The sequence below is a fragment of the Hesperophylax consimilis genome, chromosome 12, assembly GCF_061612785.1.
Source record: "Hesperophylax consimilis isolate HC1 chromosome 12, BYU_Hcon_1.0, whole genome shotgun sequence".
NCBI lineage: Eukaryota > Metazoa > Arthropoda > Insecta > Trichoptera > Limnephilidae > Hesperophylax > Hesperophylax consimilis.
Window position 1 is genome coordinate 4,468,872 of NC_142847.1, and position 21,252 is coordinate 4,490,123.

A 21,252-nucleotide genomic window follows, 5' to 3' on the forward strand; every position below is an offset into this window, starting at 1 on the left:
AAAACAAATAATAAATACACTATAATATTAATTGTCCTCATTGGCCTACATAAATTGAATTAATGAAAATAATAGTTATATTTATTTATAAAATATTTTATTACATTTCTGAACCACCAAAGTCAGAGTTAATATCCGCTTTAATATTATTTTTATATATTTGAAAAAAAAACAGCAGTAAGGTCGTATGTAGGTTACCTATTTTTTATATTTCTATAATTTATTATAGAAATCAAAATATTATTTATTAATACAGAGTATATTTCACGTGAAATCCATTAAAATAATATTCAAAGCCCAGAGTTGCTAAACAAGATTCCATTCAATGTACCTGCGCGTTCAACACGCTCTTGTGTCCTGTTCAGGGTTGATCAAAGCAAAACGAACTCTAAGCAGAATTCTTACCTGAACAGCCCATGCAATAATTACAATAGCGTATTATCTAAGGTTGATATTTTCAGTTGCGAACTTACCAAATACAAGAGGTCCGTAAAATAATATTTCTCTGATGGTTTGTGAATAACGTTTATGTCTCTATTGTTTATATCTCTTTTATGATTTGATTTATATCTACAACCTCTCTCTATGGTTATAAATGTACTGTTTTGTAAATTTTTCGTTTTATATAATCTTTTGTTTAGTATAATTTTTTTTAATTCATAATCCTTTCTCACAAATTTAAATAACTTATTCCATATTATGCTGTCTCAGTTAAAGTCACAAAGAGGAAATCCACAATTGGTTTTATTTTACTGTATAATACTTATGTACAAACTGATTAAATGTAAACTCTCGATTTCCCAAAAAAAAAAGAATAAATAAAATAAATTTTTGTCGTAATAAATTATTACAGCAGTAAAAAAAATAATTTAACTCATGTCGCTAGGAGGCGCTAATGTAGCATGTTGCCATCAGAATGTATTGGAAATATCAGAAGTTGGAGGTATTATTAATATTGAATATGAATTCAACCCTTTTTGGTTATTTGAATACAACAGTATTGTTGTATTCAAATTGTCAGGTGTGATAATTAAAAAATTACCTTAAATAAATAACGGTATTGACAATAAAGTACATTTGATTATTTTGGGAACACAACATGACAGACTTCCTCAAACGGAAAATAAATCTGCATCGCATTAGAATCCCGCGATTAATTACATCGCAATAGATCGTATTCTTTTTATTTCTGTTAAAGTTCACACGAACCCGATATCTTGTGTACATAATGTATTATTAATATAAATATAAAAAAAACAGAATAGTGATGGGAGTAATCGAAATAATCTTGAACAACGAAGTTGAAAGTACGTTAATAATAATACATCGATTACTTTTATGGCAACGTTTTCGTGGGGGAATCGCTTCAAAGGCTATTTATAGCCTAATGATATAGCATATCACTTTGATTAGATTATAACTAATAACTTACATCTATTATGTAATACTCGATAAATACCCGTAAAACATCGACAAAACGGATACCTTTAAAAAATTAGACATTAAAAAAAAACGAAAATATCGGTACATATGACAATTTTTCGGCCTTTGAATTCTTTTGTTCAAAGCGAATTTATTTTTAGGGTAAAAAAATTCAAATGAACGACAATCAAACAAATTTAAATGCGTCAGGTTTATGTACCATTATTGTTTTTAGATTGAAAATGTTTCGAATAATGTTTTTTTAGTATGGAAGTGCTTTGATAATGAAAATATTCAATATTTTCACAATCGAAACACATGTTTCGATTATGCCCATCTCTCGTGTGTTTTGTTTAAATGCAAATGGTCTTTGGACAAAGATTTTCACTTACCAAATCCAGTTCCTAGGCCGTATTGCGTATCTCCCAATAAAACTGCTGAAAAGCTGAACACATAATAATTAATCATAAGATTCATAATAATTTGTTTTCTTGGAACAGCATTTTTAAAATGCATCAATGCTTCGTTATTCCACTTTCTGTTTGTGATAAATTGCCAATTTTTAACTTGAATTAGAGGTAACTAGCTGACGTGTACCTATCGTTGTTCTGAGACTTTTCTCTATTTTCTATAAATATAATATACATGTATTATGCGAGTATATAAACATTCCCGAAGAAAATCTCTAAATGATAAAGAAAATCAAAATCAATGGATTAGTTTAGAAGAACTTAGCGCACAAACAGACAGACGCGGATAGCGACTTTGTTTTGTAATATTTAGAGAAGAGATTATTAACTTTGTTCTAAATCTATAATTTGTATAAACTAAGCCGATAATTACGTTTTCTGTAATGAGGACTTGTTAACTAACTCCAGTCAACCCTTTAGCTTTTTCACAAATTTCCCCGTCTATATTAAATGCTGGTATTTTATTTTTAAAAAAACACAGTATATTTTTTAAATAAAAGCTAAGCATTTTGATTTGTACTTTTCAAATGAAACCAATTTATTCAGAATCGACGTTTGTAGTTTTGATTTTATGGTTCTTTTGTTTATAGATATTACAATTTCAGAAGAGATTAATCTCCTCAGGTCTCAGGCCTATTCTGTCAGACGGTCGGAGTATTTCTGCTTTGTAATTAAATCCAAATAAATGGAATATTTCTGAACGTATCCGAAAACTGAAAACTGTTTTTGAAAGGTGATGTAAAGGTAAAGGAAAAGGAAATTACGCTTTCAAATTTTATTATTAGAAATAAACGTTTGTTAATAAAATGTTAAAATTTAAATGCAAACGTAAAAAATAATGTATCCAAAATTACTGATAACGAAAAAAAAAATAAAACACGCTTATTTTACTAGTCATCATATTTTAAACATTTCTCACTTATTTTCGCTTCATATACAAATAACTAACAAAAAATCACGAAATCTCATTATTTTTTTTCAAATTGCGGTGGGAACCTCTGATTTCATAAAAGTGCACATTTGAATTCTACTGTGGTTAACTTCTAGATTTGAATATAGAGCGTGGTGTTTTCTCTTTCTAACACCGTTAGATCACATTTCTCGTCATAACAACAAGGGAGATACAACGATTTCTGTCAGACCATATGAATTATTCCCAAAAGCGAACAAATTAGCCTGAAAGGTGATGTAGGTGATTATTAAAGTTAGCAAACATTACATCACTACTCTGAAGTAAATAAATATTTTTAAATAAATAAATGTGTTTTTGGGTACATCTGGGTAAATAAAAAAAATTGTTTTCTTAATTTCCTTAAAACTTTTAACCTAACCTAATTTAACCCTAAAACATATAGTGGACTATAACCCAAACGTACCATTTTTTATAACAACGTTTTATCATCCTTCATTGTATTGCTACATAACTTCATAAATATTTTTAATTAATGTTTTCTGTCAATTGGTTCCAACTGGTTAAAGTCACCAAGTGTCCGTTTGTTGACATTCGAATAATTGGAACTTAAATAGTTACCTACTATTATCAATTATTTTGTATCCCAACTATTCAACCATCAATAATAATCATTATTTTCTATTATTTAATTCGTGCCATCGTATTTCTTATTAGGTTGATCTTATTTCACAACTTGGCGCAACTGACATTCCAGTTATTAATTAGTCAATTATCTCGATCTTGACTTATAAATTAACTAGCCTTATAGTCATTTCTCCACTGGGTTAGCACCTAATCCTGATGTTCTGGAACGTATTACGTTTTATGTCCCTAATAACTTCAACAGAACTTGGCAGCAGAGGCATTATTGCATTTTTCCAAGAAAGTTAAGAAACACATTAGCTAGCATTTATATAAAGAGGATGTCAGAGCGGGCGGTGTGAATTTGATTTTAATACATATCTACAGTTTTATTCCGATATTGATGAAATTGTCACTCTCTTAGTGTGATTTCGAAAACTCTTTGTAAACGCCAGGGACGTCAGCTAGTTTATTATAAAAGCATGTAAAAGCCGCAGGTTTACGAATAAGCAACACAGACATAAAAAAACCCTAAAAATAAGCAGTCTGGTCCAACTCGTCTTGCGAGATTTCTCGTCGGCCTTGACTCATTTAGCGATGATTTCAAGTGCAACAAATGTTTTATTTATTATTAAATAATGGCACTGAACGGTTCAAGACGATGAAATTTTCTTTCATTTTCATTTCGAAAAGTTTTTTTTATGGAACAGTTCCATAAAAAAACATTCCAGTAATCTCCAACCAATTTGACAAGCACAGTTCCACGTCCAAATGACTGTTTTCTCTTTTATATTCATTTCAAAGAAATAAATGATTTCTTTGAAATGAATATAAAGAGATATATATATATATCAAAGCGACTGATTTCTACCGTTTTTTTCGTTTTCGAAACTTTTTAATTTACTCTTCCCAGAAGAATTTCTGTTTTTCCTCTCAGACTTTGACTGTAGGAAGAAAATTTTAAAGGGAGGGAGGAAGAACCGTTGTCTTAAAAAATAATTTTAAAGGGAGGGAGGAAGAACCGTCGTCTTAAAAAAAACTTGGCTTTGTTCAGCCTAAACAGTCCAGATTGTCTTATAAATTGTGATAACACGTGCATACAACGTTTAGAATTTTGTTGTTCAAGGGCGATTTGTCAAATCAAACAGCATTTTTTATAGTCTATCATTCCTGTCAATCCTGTCCCCCGTCTCCAGACCTCCAACGCCAGCTGGCATTTATCCAAATTCCGGAATATTTTGAAAATAAATCACGATTAATAAAATCTTGCTGCTCTTTCCGCTTTGACATTGACAATATGGAAACGCATTGAAATGATATTAAAAATAGATTTAAATTCCTCGTTAGTTCTTACCGACATCAAAACATCACAAGATTCTCTTGCTTGGTTGGTTAACAGTTAGTTAACATAACAATAGCTTTGAATTTTCTGACGTTATTATACATCATTTTTTCTTTGATGACCACCAGACCATAACTGAAACTAAAAACTCCTCGAATATCGTTCATTTTAACATTTTATCTGTTTTTGTTTTCAAATATTTGACGACTGGCTTCTTTTGTTCTTTGAATATCGATGAATTATACTTGTTTACTCTTGTTACATTGCAAAAAATGTTGAAGTTAAGGTTTACAGAAGTCTTCTTGTTATTTGGTTTTTTATCTAAAAATAACCTATTTATTTCATATCATAATTACACAGACTTCTTCGAATAGTGGAGAGCCGACGGAGGTTAAAGTGGAATGCTGAGATTATTCATCAGTCACTTGGTTCAGGGATACAGGGATAGATCTAATTCGTCGAAACGTCGACATTCCTACCATCTGACACAATTGATATTTGATACGTCACAGGATAACGCGTTATTTCCTATTATCTATGGATCAATATCTTCACAGTTAACTACGTAACTTCTGTAGCACACAGTATTGCCAGAACATCTTCACATGAACACGGTGGTACAGTACGAATCCGTTATGAAACTGTTTATCAACAGTGCCTAGGATATAATACAATTTGATCTATGGTCGAGTGACGTGACATTCCGGACGCCTAATCAATTCCCAGCCAATGTTGTGGAGACGACACTTGTTCGTATTGAGTTTTAACAGGTTTCCGTATCTTCAACCGGTTATCAGCAACACTTTTTTTATCTGCCAGTTTACAGTGCACAAATTTACACTTGAATTCCGCATGCTCCGCGAGTGTAAGATAATAAAATAATAAGTTATACCTATCGCAAGATTTCAGTCAGTGAACCCATTTTTGTTAATTAAACAAAATCATGTTAGTTACGAGGAAGGCAGTCGCTTTGTGGTTTTAAATCAATAATTAAATAACAACACATTTTATTTAAACAACTCTATGCCAACTTCAATCGAAACTTATTATACTAAAATCAAGTCGCTATCCGCGTCTGTCTGTTTGTGCGCTTAGTTCTTCTAAATCACGCAACAGATTATTATGGGGTTTTCACTATCATTTAGAGAATTTCTTCCGGAAGTTTTATATACAATATATATAATACATGCATATTATGTTTATAAAAAGTAGAGAAAAGTCTCTGAGAAACGCCAGGTACACGTCTGCTAGTAATAACTAACCCAAAAATACAGAAAAAAGCGTTTATGTTTTTAAATGAAATTCACAATTAAATCCCCATGAATTTCGATCGTGTAGGTGGTACACAAACTTTTATTAGTATTTGGTGATTCATTTACATACCACTTCGGTCTCCATGGATTACTATTTATAGTTTATCAAAGTGTAGTGTGAATCACTCTTTATAATTAATAGTACACACTCAAATATTTTCAATTTTATTTTGATGAATGGAATATAAATTGATTGTGCTGATAAATTACATGCATATTTATGAATTTCCCATTTTATTTGTTTCGTTTCCTACGGCAAATCGTGCCATCAATATTTAGATGCAATTTTTCTATTCCAAGTTGGTCTATTGAACCTGAACCGGCAGTGTATGCTTCTGAAATATATGTAATAAAATAAATAGTTTACGTTTTTTTAATGTCATTACCACACAAGATTTTTTCAACTACAAGGATAAAAATGTGTATGGAAATCCTTTAAAAACCGGATTGCAGGCCGTTTCCTGATAATCTTTTTATCAAATTCCTAATATATCGAAACACATGTTCTTGCATTTGCCTTGATAATATATAATGACGAAATGCGAAAGTATTCGAATTTTCGTGAACACGTGTTCCGACATCAAACACGATACTTATCGATCGATCGATACTTTTAGTAAATCAGGAATGTTCCGACATTCTTGATTTACTAAAAGTTCAACAGGAAACCAACCCCGTCTTTAACCGGATTACGAATAATTTGAAAAATTTCTAATAAATTAGCAATACTCAATTTTCTCCGTTTTCTCAGACTGTTTCACTTAGTAACAATAATTTATCATTTTCTATAACACATAAAGCAATTTAAAACATTTATATTTGAAAATCTGAATTAGACATCCACACCTACATAGTACATTTCGTAAACATTCACACCTACGTAGTACATTTCGTAGATACCCACATCTACATAGTAAATTTCGTAGACATTCACACCTACATAGTACATTTCGTAGACACCCACACCTACATAGTACATTTCGTAGACACCCACACCTACACAGTACATTTCGTAGACATTCACACCTACGTAGTACATTTCGTAGACACCCACACCTACATAGTACATTTCGTAGACAACCACACCTACATAGTACATTTCGTAGACATTCACACCTACGGAGTACATTTCGTAGACACCCACACCTACATAGTACATTTCGTAGACATTCACACCTACGTAGTACATTTCGTAGACACCCACACCTACATAGTACATTTCGTAGACACCCACACCTACATAGTACATTTCGTAGACATTCACACCTAAATACAATATTTCGTAGACATTCACACTTACATGGTACATTTCGTAGACACCCACACCTGCATAGTACATTTCGTAGACGCCCACACCTGCATAGTACATTTCGTAGACACCTACATAGTATATAGAGAATAAGAATTTAAAAATATTAAATAATGATTTTGGGTAAATATTTTTTTTTTTTTAAAAGCTTATCAATTATTAATTCGTTAAATGTTCAATATACCTCATGCCATTAATGATATAGATAATTCTGTATTGATTGTTTTCTGTTTGACATGAATTCGTAGTAAGTACATTATTCTACGAACACGTGATTTAATATAGTATCAGCTTGTTGTTATTCTTCCGTCGATTCACGCAGAGATTTTCACATCAAACATTCGACCATCGACCAGTTCGCATAAAACATTCGGCTACGATATTGAATTATTCCGAATCGTGTTAACATTGTCATGTGTGTTGAACATCGATTGTATTTAGTCTATGGTGTTGAATATATAAGTTTTAGTGTGTGTTTTTGACAGATTGTCGCAGGTGTGTGTGCTGTGTGATAAGGTGCTTTATTCGGACACATACATATACAATAAACACAAAAAGGTCAGTCAACTGAAATGCGATAACAATGTCAGTGAAAATTAATCTCATTTGATAAGTTGTTTAAATTTCTGTTCCCGCAAGAGTTTTTTTCTTCACAAACGAACTTCCTTTAGAGTTTTTATTAACTTTTTCAATATGTTTTTATTTTTGAATATTGTATTCTACATAAATCTGAAACCTGAGCATATCAGTTCTAAGAATTCACTTATTTTTTTGTGTAAAAATATTGCAAGAAAAAACTATTTTAATTATTTTTTCTAGTAATTTATTTACAAGAAAATACAATTATGTACGTCGTAATACAATCCTTAAACATACACCCCCTTACTATTAAACGTTTTATAAAATTGATAAACAACGGTATCCAAAAACTAATTTTACCGTCATCAATAACAGCGATCAGGTGAACCAGCTACTTGTTTCGGGCTATGTCAAGAGTTAGAATAATAGAAGAGTATGTATCAGACGAATTATGAATGTGAATGAGACAAGGAGTGTATGCAACGGCGTGCTCGGGAGATGTTTTCAATTTGTATTAGTATTTCGGTTGGCGTTCAATTCAATTCCCGTTGGCGGCATTTATTTTTACTCGGGAGATGTTTTCAATTTGTATTAGTATTTCGGGTGACTAATTATTGCTTATAATTATTTGTTATCCTTTATGCTATGCATAAAACCTTGTCTTATAAACGTTAGTTTATCATTAAAAAAATAAAAATATTTATTTTATTTTAGGCCTATTCTGGACATATTTCCAATAAACCGCTCTTTTCTTCCCAGAAATCGTTTAATTACCCCTTCCCGTTTGCTCACCTCCCACTCAAACACCTAGAAATATGTATATATCAGTATTGTATATCTTATAAGTTAGTTTTAACACTCTCCCGATGATGGAAGGGTATTTCTGAAACTGGTTGAGTGTAATTAAAATAAAGTGGTCAAAAACAAATTTATGTGTTTCTATTGTACGATTTAAGTGATTTTTTCGATTATTACTTCTTGATTTCTCCTTTCAAGTAATACGTATTAAGAATCTATAGTAATGTATAGTTACTTTAGAGCAACACCAAATCTTCCAATCAATCACGAAGGTTTACGTAACTTTTCTAGAAGCGGTGCATGAATTGAAAACCGCTTTTAATATTATGTAGTATTTCAATTAGCATTTTCATTTCATTAGAGTCGAATTACTCAAAAATGATTGTAACACAACCTTAAAAAGTCCTTTAGAAATAGGTATATCTTTTCCTAACATATCCTTTTACTTCTCCACATTATGTTGCTTTCGTAATGAGGGTTTAAAAGCCCGGTATCTCATAAATAAAAGCAAAAAGAAAAGTGTCGGGCAATAAAATTCTAATCACCTAGAATTATTGACACTTGACACTATCGTTAACACAAGCATGGTAATAAAAATGTTCGAATAATTCCCTTCAACGCACGTCCTATATAAATTGAATAAATCGTATAAAAATAATTATTTCACCATACATCCATGACTAACGCTCAAAATTTTTGTTAAACAAAGAAAATCTTTGTTAAACAAGCCGTTTGTTCGCACTTCATATTATAATGTACAAATTTGCTGCTACATTGTATTGTCACTCTCTAATACATGTGTCGTATTTGAGAAAGAGAAGAGATTACAACGTTGCCATCAGCGGTCTGCCTCTTATTTATTTATTAATTTTCGACAGCTTACATTTAATCAGTTTGTACGTGTGTTGTATATGTCCAAAAATAAAAAACAATTATGCATTTTCTCCTTCTGACTTGTAAAATCTCAAATGTTTCTAGAGGGATCCCTACGGATGTAAGTTATTTACATTTAAGATTAATAAAAACAGGACCTCACCATTCAAATATTTTATGTAAAACGGTTATAAAATATTTTAAAACGTTTTCCCACTGTAAAATTAGCGGTAGTACCAGATTTTATTTTTCTAGACGATGAATTAGTAAATTCCCGTGGGATACCTCTAGAAACATTTGATATTTTAGTAATACAATCATCAGAAATAATTAAAATAAACACCACAAAAAATATCTAGGCCTGCTAGGGCAAAGTCGACCGTATGTCCGTCCAATACACTGGGCCGCGCGGCGAATATTGTTTTTACACGACTTCATCACTTCTGTCGTTAATATTCCCACTTTATTTTCGAGATTTTATATGTCAAATTCAACCGCAACTCTGTTCAATACACAAGGGCCACGCGTCGCATATTTTTGTGCACGGCTGCTTCACTTACGTCGTTACGATTCTGACTTTTTTGTCTCTTCTTAATTAAGTTCGATGCAGAATTATATAAAACAACATAAAAAACTTGACAATAATAATTCAGACCATTTTTTTTCAGTGTTTATACCTATAGCAACGGTTGACATTTATTGGTAACCAAGAAAAAAGGTGAATAGGTATAAAACAAATTCAATGTGTAGATTCTACCGTTAAAAGTTCCATTTTAAGTTGTGATATCTCTTTCTGATGCATGTGTCGCCCATGAGAAAGAGTGAGAGGTTTCAATGGTGCTATCAGCGGTCTGGCTTATGTATGGTGTAGGTGAGTAGCCGCGATACTGCACGTGACGTCATAGTGCCGGTCGATGCCTGCGCTCTGACGTCAGAGACGGCGTCGCCCAGCAACGGCGCCGCGACGCCGCGCCCCGTATTACTCTAGCGCTGTGCTATATTGTCAGCTAGTAGTGGCTAGTGGGGTTAGTGGCTCGCCTGAACTACTTTCTTGTTACTTTATATTCTAAGTTGGAATTGATATAAAATGGACTAGATAAACTCCTTACGATTTTGATTGATAAAAATTCAGGATTTAACAACAAAATAATTTTAAAAAATTCTTCTATTATAATAACCAACAAATATTTAATTTTTACCTGTATTAGAAAAAACTGCCTTGACAAGCCCCTTCACAATAGGTAAGGTACCTACGTGAATGATGAATACTTGAAGCAGATGAATGAGTTTGTGTATTTGGGAAGTATGTTTGCCAGAGATTGGAAGGCTGATAGAGATATTGAAAGTAGGGTAAATGAAGGTAACTAACTCTATTAATGGAGGACTGAACGCGGTTGTCACTAACAAAAATATGTCCGAAGAAGCGAGGCTAGCAGTCCACAACGGAGTGCTGATACCTACCCTGATGACTGATAAGTGTGGAAATGATATCACTGAGGCGTATGTGTGATAAAACCGTGTATGATCGTGTGAGAAGTGTAAAGAGAATGTTGTGAATAGTAGAAGAAGTCGGGGACGCCGGAGGAAGTCATGTATAAGTCAAAATAGTTTTTCTTTACTTTGTTTCGTATAACATTCGTCATAACTAATTAAAAAATACATTATTTATGTACAACTCCTTTCTTTTAACTTGTTTTGTATGTTAAGCCCATCAATGTTATAAATATATCAATGAAGAAGAAAATAATACTAATAAAACTCAAATAAATATAAAACAGTACAAAACACAGAAAAAATAAATAGATGACGGTCACGACTAGGATTCGAACATAGGATCTCTTGCAAGATGATGTATGTAGTTATAAATAAGTCCCAATGGTCAATTTGGTTAAGACGCAGATCCAGGGTTCTATTCCTCATTGTGACCATTATTTTTTTTTTCTGTGTCTTGTACTGTTTAATGTTTTGTTTAGATTTTTTAGTATTATTCTTCTTCAATGATTTAATACATTATTTAATTGTTTACGTTTACCCCTATCTTTCTTATAAAAATATTAACAAAGTTTCAATTTATCCAAAGAAATCAAAATGCTTAGATCGAAAAATAAAATGTTATTTTGGTTCTCTAAGCCAGTGCTCCGCAACCTTTTCTCACCTACGACACACCAAATTTCTTCCTAGAATTCCGCGGCACACCGAAAGCTAAAATATATAGGTATTAAATTGATACACAAATTTTACAGTAATTTTTTGTTTTTTATTTGAAAAGTATACACACATACATATAACTAACATATTTATTTTTACGCAATCTTAATAATTATTATAAAATAATAATAAATTAATGAGCGATTAATTGTTAAATTAACCTGCGCTTGTTTCAATGAACACAAAAGTTTTATTTTTGTTGTTTGTTTTTGGGGTGTTATGCCGTGTTGCGCTAACTCACATCTCACATCTTCGGATCTACCGGATCTGCCCTGATGATGGACACTGCAACGCTGTCCGAAACGTCGGCTAAAGAAGGAGTTAGCGCAACACGGCATAACACCCCAAAAACAAACAACAAAAATGCTTTTGGCCGTGAGAATCTAAAAACTTACCTCACAAAAGTTTTATGTTCGGCTCGATTTTCGACAGCGCAACCCGAAGTTCTTGGTCCTTTTAAGACCTTTTGAGCATGACCGCTTATCATTTTTAATTAATACAAGCGTTGAAAAACATTGCTCACATAAATATGTCGTTGAAAATGGAATGCTTTGACGGAAATGCGAGGATATTCTTTTTTAACGTAAATCCAGAAAACATCTAATGGATCTTCGGAGAAGTGAAGTTTTAATGTCATGTCATTATTTAAATCCGTAAATTCCTCTCGAATTTCTAGAGGCAGTGCTTCTGTAGAATTTATTGCATTGGTTGCAAAAGGATTTCGAATCCAATCGTATTTTTCCGTATTAATGGAATAAAAATATTGACCAAATTTCTGCTGAAGCATACTTAAATGTTGTTGGGCCAGATCCACAGTAAATTGTTTGTTTTCAATTGTACTATGGATGGTCATTTGGTACATTTCCAAACATCCTTTTTGCAACTCTTTCTGCCATAGTTCGTTATTAAGTTCATTCAAATGCTCGAATATATCAGCCATGTATGCAAGTTTGGCTATCCAGTAATTATAATCGAGGTGCTGATATAGCTTGGGCATATTTTGATTTAAAAGAAACTCACGCACCTCGTGACGAAGCTCAAACAATCTATTCAAAACTTTTCCTCGGGATAGCAAACGAATTTCAGTATAAAACAATAAGAATTCATATTCGGCTCCCATTTCTGCCCGGAGTATTCCAAAGATTCGCGAGTTTAGGGCTAGGGATTTAATTATGTTTACGATTTTAATGCATTCATTCATCGTGTTCAAAAGTTCCTCCGGTAAATTTTTGACCATCAATGCTTCGCGATGTGTATGCAGCAGTGTGTAAATTGTAACGTTGGATTTTTTTGTTTTACACAAGAGACAAACCCCTGTTTACTACCCGTCATTGCCGCAGCGCCATCCGTGCAAACAGCAATGCAATTGCTCCATTTCATATTATATATTTTGAAGAAATCATCGGTTACTCGAAAAATTTCTTCATCGGTAGTTCGTTTTGAACCTCCTTACAAAATAAATAATGTTCTTAAATAAAATCCTCGTCAACGAAACGTACAATAGCTATCAACTGTGCTTTATTTTTAATATCGGTTGTTTCGTCGATCAGAAGCGCAAATTTTTCAGCCAATAACAGTTTTCTAATCAGTATTCCTAATATATTGTGAATACGTCTTTTAACAGTATCGGCAGACAATCAAAAATAGACAATATTATGAAAAATATTTTGTGATTGTGTATTAAATACATAATGAAATATTGTAAAATGTCAAATACATTGAATTTGACCGCGGCACACCTGTGTCCGGCTCACGGCACACCAGTGTGCCACGGCACACCGGTTGCGGAGCACTGCTCTAAGCGATGTAGATTAAACATTTTCCCGCTTGTGCCACTAAATTCCGGACACTGTAGATATTTAAAATAAAATTATGATTCTTGCCTCAATGACCAATCTGGAGCATCTCATTCCAATGACCTTTCATTCTTTAGATTGATCACTCGGGCCTGTCCCATCCATCACTTTGTTAATAACTAATTACTTATCAAAGGGTGACTAAAGAAGCAACTGATATTTGTGTATTTTGTGTTTACCGCCGGCCTTTAAATAAACACATTTTTTTGGTATAAATTTTCCTACACTTTCAATGAATCCCTATTTGTGAGCCTATCAAGGCTTTTACGATCAAGGCTATATTCGTTGGGCGCCAATTTCGTAATCGCAAGGCTGAATCAAGGTATCATATTAAAATGAAGCCGCTTAAATATGTATATTTCATGTCAGTTGTAAAATTGTGCAATATTACCATTATTATGATGAACCTTGTTGAAACCAAGCAGTTGAAGTATGTTAAATATTAGGCTTAAAAGGTGACTACTATTACCCTAAATGAATAAATGTAAATAATTTCCTTTGTCTGAAAATAATTCATAATGTTTATACATTTTTAATATATATATTTTTGTATGGAATGCATAAAAAATAAAGTGATAGTTTTCTTCTTAATTTTGTAAACAAAAGGAAAATGTTTTCTAAATATGGACGTATATATTATGGACGTTTCGAGTAAAAATGTTTCGGTAAGTTTTTTTATAAAACATTTTTCATGTTAGATATTAAAATTTTATTGTTTAGAATTTCGATGTTTCTTTCAAACACAAATATCTGATAGATAATTTCATCTAGTTTCTAAAGTGGTAGTGTTTTTTACGACAAATAAGAAATCTATATTGAATTTAAAATACCTCGGAACTATTCTTAAAATTCATGGCAATTTCAATGTCGTTTGGGACTTATATGTGAACATATTTAAAATAATGAAGGGTTAAGTTATTAGGTTTGTAACTTGACTGAACCCTGCCGTCGTACATAGTTTTCACTGGTTATATGGTAAAACAGTTTTTCTATTGTTCATGTGATATGGTAGGATGATACTTCATGGCTCGACTTTATAACATGAACCTAAAAAGCCCTGGTCGGAGCTATTCGAGAACATTTAAAGTCGCGGGTGAGGGGAAGATGTATGCAAAATGCCAAAACTACTCTTTTTTTAATCACATATCCCATTACTTGTCTCATCAAATAACAAAAAATATCATTATAACTGCTATAGCCGTTATAACTGCATCAACAACACAAAAAATTTCATTAGGCACCACTTTGCATACAAATCATTTTAAAAGTTTGTCATACAAGATGGCTGCCAGGCTTCAATACCATTCATACAAAATCGCACTAATGCTCTGTCCAAGGTGTATATGGAGCGTACGATAGACTGTAAACACAGGTTCTATTAGTTCTTGTTATTGTATTGGTTTGATCTCTTTTTTATAAATACAACGCCTTTCTTGTACTTCGTACGTGGGGCAAAACAGTTATTTCAGAACTATCAAGGGGGACGAGCAGTTCTTTATCTAGGTAGAGATTAAAAAGTCATCATGTAAATTGTTTCCATTGTAAATAAACGCAGACGAGTATTTTTAAACCGGAGTGTGTTTTTCCTTATTGACGTGACCTGAAATCTTAACAAAGTACTTACATAAATTTATTTCTAATAGTGAAAATAATACATTATTTTTCAAAATAATGGCAGCGATTTGCTTGTTTTTAACTCTTTACACTTATCTTTGCTTTACTCTACCTGTTTCCATGTTTGGGTCAAGGTCTGACATTTTAGCCCTCTGCATATTTTTACATCGTAGAACGTTAAAGGGGGGCTGAACTCGAATATTAAGTCAAAAAACATTCTTTCAGCGGCCATCTTGAATTACTAGAATTCTGCACCGATTTGGTTGTAAATCGGTTAAGACAATACATATATTTATTATTTATTAACTCAAATCGTGCATAAAAGATGACACTTTTTAAAAATTGTAATTGACAGGGCGTCTAACAATGTATTTCTCTCTCAACGTGGCCTACCTATCACCATTTTATTTCTGCCATTATTTTAGCTATCCATGATGTGGGAATGGTCTCTAAGCCTCTTGAAGTTTTCGGGCTTATGTAATCTATGATCCTCTTTGTTTCAGCTTTTCGGGATTAACTTTCTCCCAAGTGGCCAAAAGATTTTTATCTCTTCGTTTTGAAGTAGGGTGGTAATTCCCCCATTTCTTCAAATCAAACTATAGATATCGTGTCATCATTTCATCTTAAACCGACAGAGATTTGAGAGCCTACACCCTTATTCAGATGCGAGTTGAAAAATTAATTATATGCAATCGCAAAAATGCAAATCATGCTCCAAAAATTATAAAAACACACATTTCAGTTATTAACATGTTATAAGTATCGTTTTTTTTTTAAATTAGCGCGATCTCTCTATTATTCGTATTAACATATATCTCACTTTCAAACCATCTTCAGTAAACTTCTTCTTTTTGAAAGCTTATAACGGAGCCTTAACACACACAATAAGCGTGAGAAGCGTTCAATTAATTCTAATGAAATATGTGTAGGTATTAACGTACTTTGTATAGTGTTGGCTAACGAGTATCGTTCAAAAATGTAGGAACTGTACGCTGTGCGGTTCATAACGCATGATTGGTTCCTTTCTAAAAGGTTTTAGCAATGGTACTTCTGTTGTTTGCAAACTAGGTAAATATTACCATATTACGTCCGTCACCATCGAGAGTCTAGCCCAGTGACCAAATATTTGGTCTGTCTCCCGTGCTACAGAATAAGCGATGAGTCATGACTCATTTTATTAAGAGCGGGAGCCACGGTACCAGCTCAACATTATTTGTACGGCTCAAAGAGTCAACTTAATTGATGACGGCTCAATTGAACGGGAGCCGTGAGCTCAGAGCGTATCACGATATTATGGCTCCCCCGGTACGGCTCCCCCGATACGGCTCCCCCGCTGCTACTGCTCCCCCAATACGGCTCTCAGCTCCCAGCGTACGAACTCTTTGTAGCGGTACCACGCCTCGTACCGCGACCACGAGAAAAATGAAATGCTAGGTAGTTAGTAGGTAGTAGGCACGTCTCTGTTTTAAAATATCTCCTGATAGAAAAAAGATCAACGGTTTAATTAATCCGTGGTACGGTTTACCGAGAGTCGTACGAATACGACTCATTAAAAAGAGCTTGCTCAATTGTGCGGCTCGCTCATGAACGACTCATCGCTATACAGAATTCCGGTACCTACCGCAACCAGCACTGGGTACTGGGTTACTTCTTTTCCGGTGGCGCCAAGGCGATCTGTTGTCACGCCCGTCGGTCAACATCATAAAAGTTTCCAAAATAGCCACAATCTCTTATTATTTATTTATGGAACAAGCTACACAGTTACACAGCCTTCTACTCATGTAAGTAAGTTTGCCTTTTTCATTTTCCGAGGTTTTTTTATTCCATTCAGAGTCGAAGATAAATATTGCTCTCTCGAGAGACCACCAGTCAGTATCTAAATTTTATCGCTAAATCCGTCATCTATGGTCGGTTAGCGATATTGATTGATACGGCCAATGATTGATAAGAAGTTTCCCGACCGACGATAGAGAAATTTTCGTTCTCTTTCTCTTTTTTTAAATAAAAGATAAACATTCCCGGGTTACGAATAACGCGATAATATTTGAAAATATCCTACTACTACCACAGTTACCGAAAAATGTTTCTTGTGTCGTGATGGAGGACCCCATTAACTAATAAACTCCTTTTTAGCGTCAAAATGTAAGTGCGGACTGTCGATGTTTATTTAGGTTACTATTTTAATTCAACTTTGCCATTTTATTAATATTTTTACTTTACTGTATGACGTTTGACGTTTCGGAATGTCAATTCATAGATAATACCTCCAGTGTTGCTAGCGTATGTCGATTGCGTTATCAATATCGGTATGAGAAACATTAGCGCAACCGTGCTCGGGAAGTCGTCATAAAATCATCGGTAGTTGCGCCTCATTTTAAATCGCTTTATTTTGCTTTATTTTTGCATATCCTCATTCGTTAAAAGGCCATACATGGCTTTACCAGGCATACGCCCCTGGCATCCCCGACGAACACCGTTTAATTAATTCAATAACCACCACAAACTGCTCTACTATACAATTCTCGACTACTTACTCAGTAATTTGAGTGGAATCTTCACGTCACGCGCATGCTTAGGCTTCTTCGCATAATTTCCACTCTAAAAATGTGACACGCACTTGAAGAAAAATTGAATTTGCTCTTCTGGAATTCTCAAGCGCGCGTGAAAAAATTCTCCGTCGAACCGCCAAGTAGTGGATGATATTGAGCCATATCCCATCTCATAATACCCTAGCGTCGTCGCGTCGAAGCCTCATTCTAACAAGGCTTAGGGCCTGACAGCAAAATACCAATGGGGTACTAATTATAATACTGTTTTTACTGGCCTTGAGAGTCCTGAAGGAGTAACCATCCGTTACTCATGCCAGGGCGGGTAAGCGGTGGATAACCTCTAGTGGCCTTGTTTCTCGGGTAATCGACACCCGTTTTTTGCGACACGCTTCACCTTGTCAATGTTAAAGTTCATGTTGGTTTTTTATGATTGTGACGTAATCCTACAGAACTTGAAACCATATACTTATAGAGTAAAACTAAATAAATTATGGAATGCTATAATAATCGGTGTGAAATTAGTGTTACCGGAAACACTTTGTCAATAAATTATACGTATTTTTTATGAATTATTGGTAACTGAATATTTAAGGCGAAGCTTAATACTAAATCACTATTTTCATGTTTACTACGAATCGGTTTATATTATGAATACCAAAAAATATTCTTTTAATAAATTGAAGCTTTTTCTATCGTTTCCTTTGAGTAGAATTAAAATAAAACTGTTTATTACTTTATAAAAAATATAAGCGTAAACTACAAAAAAATTTTTTAGTTACAAATTTATTAACGCTAAGAAGCAACCTTAAAAATGCAATACTATGGCTAAGAATGTCTGTAATAGTTTCCCTTGATTAACATTTTTTATTTTTTTATGAAATTCTCCACAAAATAAATAAACACCACGTTTTCACTCGAAATCGAGCGTTTCTACACTGTGTTTGCTAACCGAGTTTTATGCCTATTACCTATAATCGTGGCGAAATAAGGAACACTAAAATATACACACTTTTGGCTTATGGTTTCCTCTTAAAAAAATATAGATTTGTTTTAATAGTTAGCCTATTTTTGGTTCTTAGTGAAGATGATGAATTGGATTGAATGTTCACTTGTTAATTTATAACCTTAGTTTTTTTTTGCATTTTTAATTATAGACGTGTAATTACCACTGAACAAAAATACTAGTGATGTACACTGATTTGAAAGAAAACTGTGATCATTTTATATACTTATACTTTATATGTTTATAAAACTATTAGCACACACGAAGATGTGAGCGACCTTAAGATTAATAAATAAATAAATACATTCTTTTGACTCCTAGGACCCAAAACAGAAACGCCCACACCAAACGTATACCTGTTGGTCTCTGTGGTAACTACATACTATATGTAATGAACTAAACAAAAAATTGAAAACACGTTGTTTACTGAAATTGGATACCTCTGGGAAAAACTTATTTTGTATCGTGACGTGGGGTGTGTTCCTTTTAATACAGAGTGTATCGGCACGTACCCGACAAACTTTAACCAGCTATTCCTTAGCACATTTGGAGTAAAAAATGTTATTGGCACTTTGCTGTCCGGTAACATTTTTTTTTAATAAAAAATTTACTATTCATATTTTCACCACATGTCACCAATGTTTTATCCTTTGTCAAAGTTTGAAAACCCATCTGGCAATATTTTGTTCGAGTTTCGTTGAATAATGTACGTACGTACCTACGTTGGCGCGCTTTTACAATCACAACGAAATGGCACGGCACCATTCGTCTCATTTTTAACTATTATTATTTAGTGTGTACGAAAGAGCGAGGACACTTTTTGACACACTTGCTAATAACAGCTGTTGAACACGAGATTCAATGCAAATGACAGTGACGGAGTGTGGATTTTTTATTTATTTTTTGTTTTTAATGGAAAAAAAATGTTACCGGACAGCAAAGCGCCCATAACATTTTTTACTCCAAATGTGCTGAGGAATAGCTGGTTAAAGTTTGTCGGGTACTTGCCGATACACCCTGTATACTTAATTCTAAAGGTGCCTTTCTATATTTTATCTGTGCAAATTGTTATCTCATTTTGACAATCCTTTGTGTTCTTTAAATAAATATGAACATTTACATAAAATGTATGCATTTATGAAAATCTTCTTGTTTTTATCGATGGTATACAAACTTAGCGAACCACTTGGGGTGACCTATGGCAGAGGTGTTGGTTATCCAATAAATAGTTCCTGGTTGGGGTTTCACATATATATTATCATCCGTTAAAAGTGACTAGTTGAATGTTATGCTTAAAAAAACTGAATCGAACTGGGAATCGGCGGTTAACGATGACCGTTCAAATGTAAAAAAAATCAAAATGGCGCTAACCGCCGATCAGATGTGACGGAGGTTGAAACAACCTAACCTAACTCAGGGCCCATTTTTGCACAAATGTCCTATACAATAATAGTTTCGCTTAGAATTTAATTAGCTGTCGAGCGTGGGAACTGAGAACTGTTTTATATCCCCCCCAGTTTGAGAGCAGTCCGTATTCCGCCCGCAGCCCTTTGTACCAGTTTATTGCTCAAAGCGAAATATTCCTTGCCCCATGAATATGGACTGTAGAGTGGGAGGCCTGTTTGAAGTCGTGTGTACTCTGTACGAAACTGCGAGTGCCTGTGGCGGATAATTTGCTAGAGGCAATTTATTGAAGTGCCGGCAATCAATGGAAAAACGAATCCAGACGGACTGTAATGGCAAATAACGATGGCGACTAGTACTAATATGAATCTTAACTACAAACTAACAAAAAAAACCGTTTGTATAAATAGTTTATCTCAAACTCGCAAATGCTGAGCTCTGGAGTCATTAAATTAAACTGAGCTCTGGAATTTTAGATCAATGCAAATATTATTATCTCTACCTAATTTACATCTTACATGAAAACATACGTGTTTATCTTTAAAATTCGTCCGCTCCGACACAATTTATTTATTTATTTATTGCATCTCACTATACATAAAACACGTTTATTTACACATAAAAATCAACGAGTTAACAATTTACATTTGAGTGAAGCAAACACAAAATATTTCAAAATTAAAGAAAAAATAAGTATTAGATGTGTTACTAGATGGGTAATTTGACAGTATATTGTAACAATATTTAAACCACAACTAATCATTAATCATTATTCAAAAGAAGAAGCAAAGTAGATAACAAAGACAGATAGGGTGAAATTCAGTTTTTAGCAAATGGGACTTATATGCCATGACATACAATGACATTAGCATTGCAAAAACACTATAAATTAGCGTGATATGTGCCGTGTTACGCTTCCTCCTTGTTTAATCAACGTTACACCATCAGGGCAAGGAAACACAGCATTATACCCAAAAA

At 33.4% G+C, this 21,252-nt stretch overlaps 1 protein-coding gene across 2 annotated transcripts in view; it reads left to right on the forward strand.

Annotated features, from left to right (window-relative positions):
- The window catches only part of LOC149419025 (monocarboxylate transporter 14-like), a 138,258-nt gene that overhangs the window by 71,764 nt on the left and 45,242 nt on the right, over positions 1 to 21,252 (forward strand). Inside the window, exon 1 of one of the 2 annotated variants that reach the window (XM_089638043.1) lies at positions 7,771 to 7,948. The exons of the other annotated variant lie outside the window; for it this stretch is intronic. The gene's annotated coding sequence lies outside the window, so the exon portion shown is untranslated. Of the gene's footprint in view, positions 1 to 7,770; positions 7,949 to 21,252 lie in introns of those variants that run through there. 2 annotated transcript variants of the gene reach the window in all.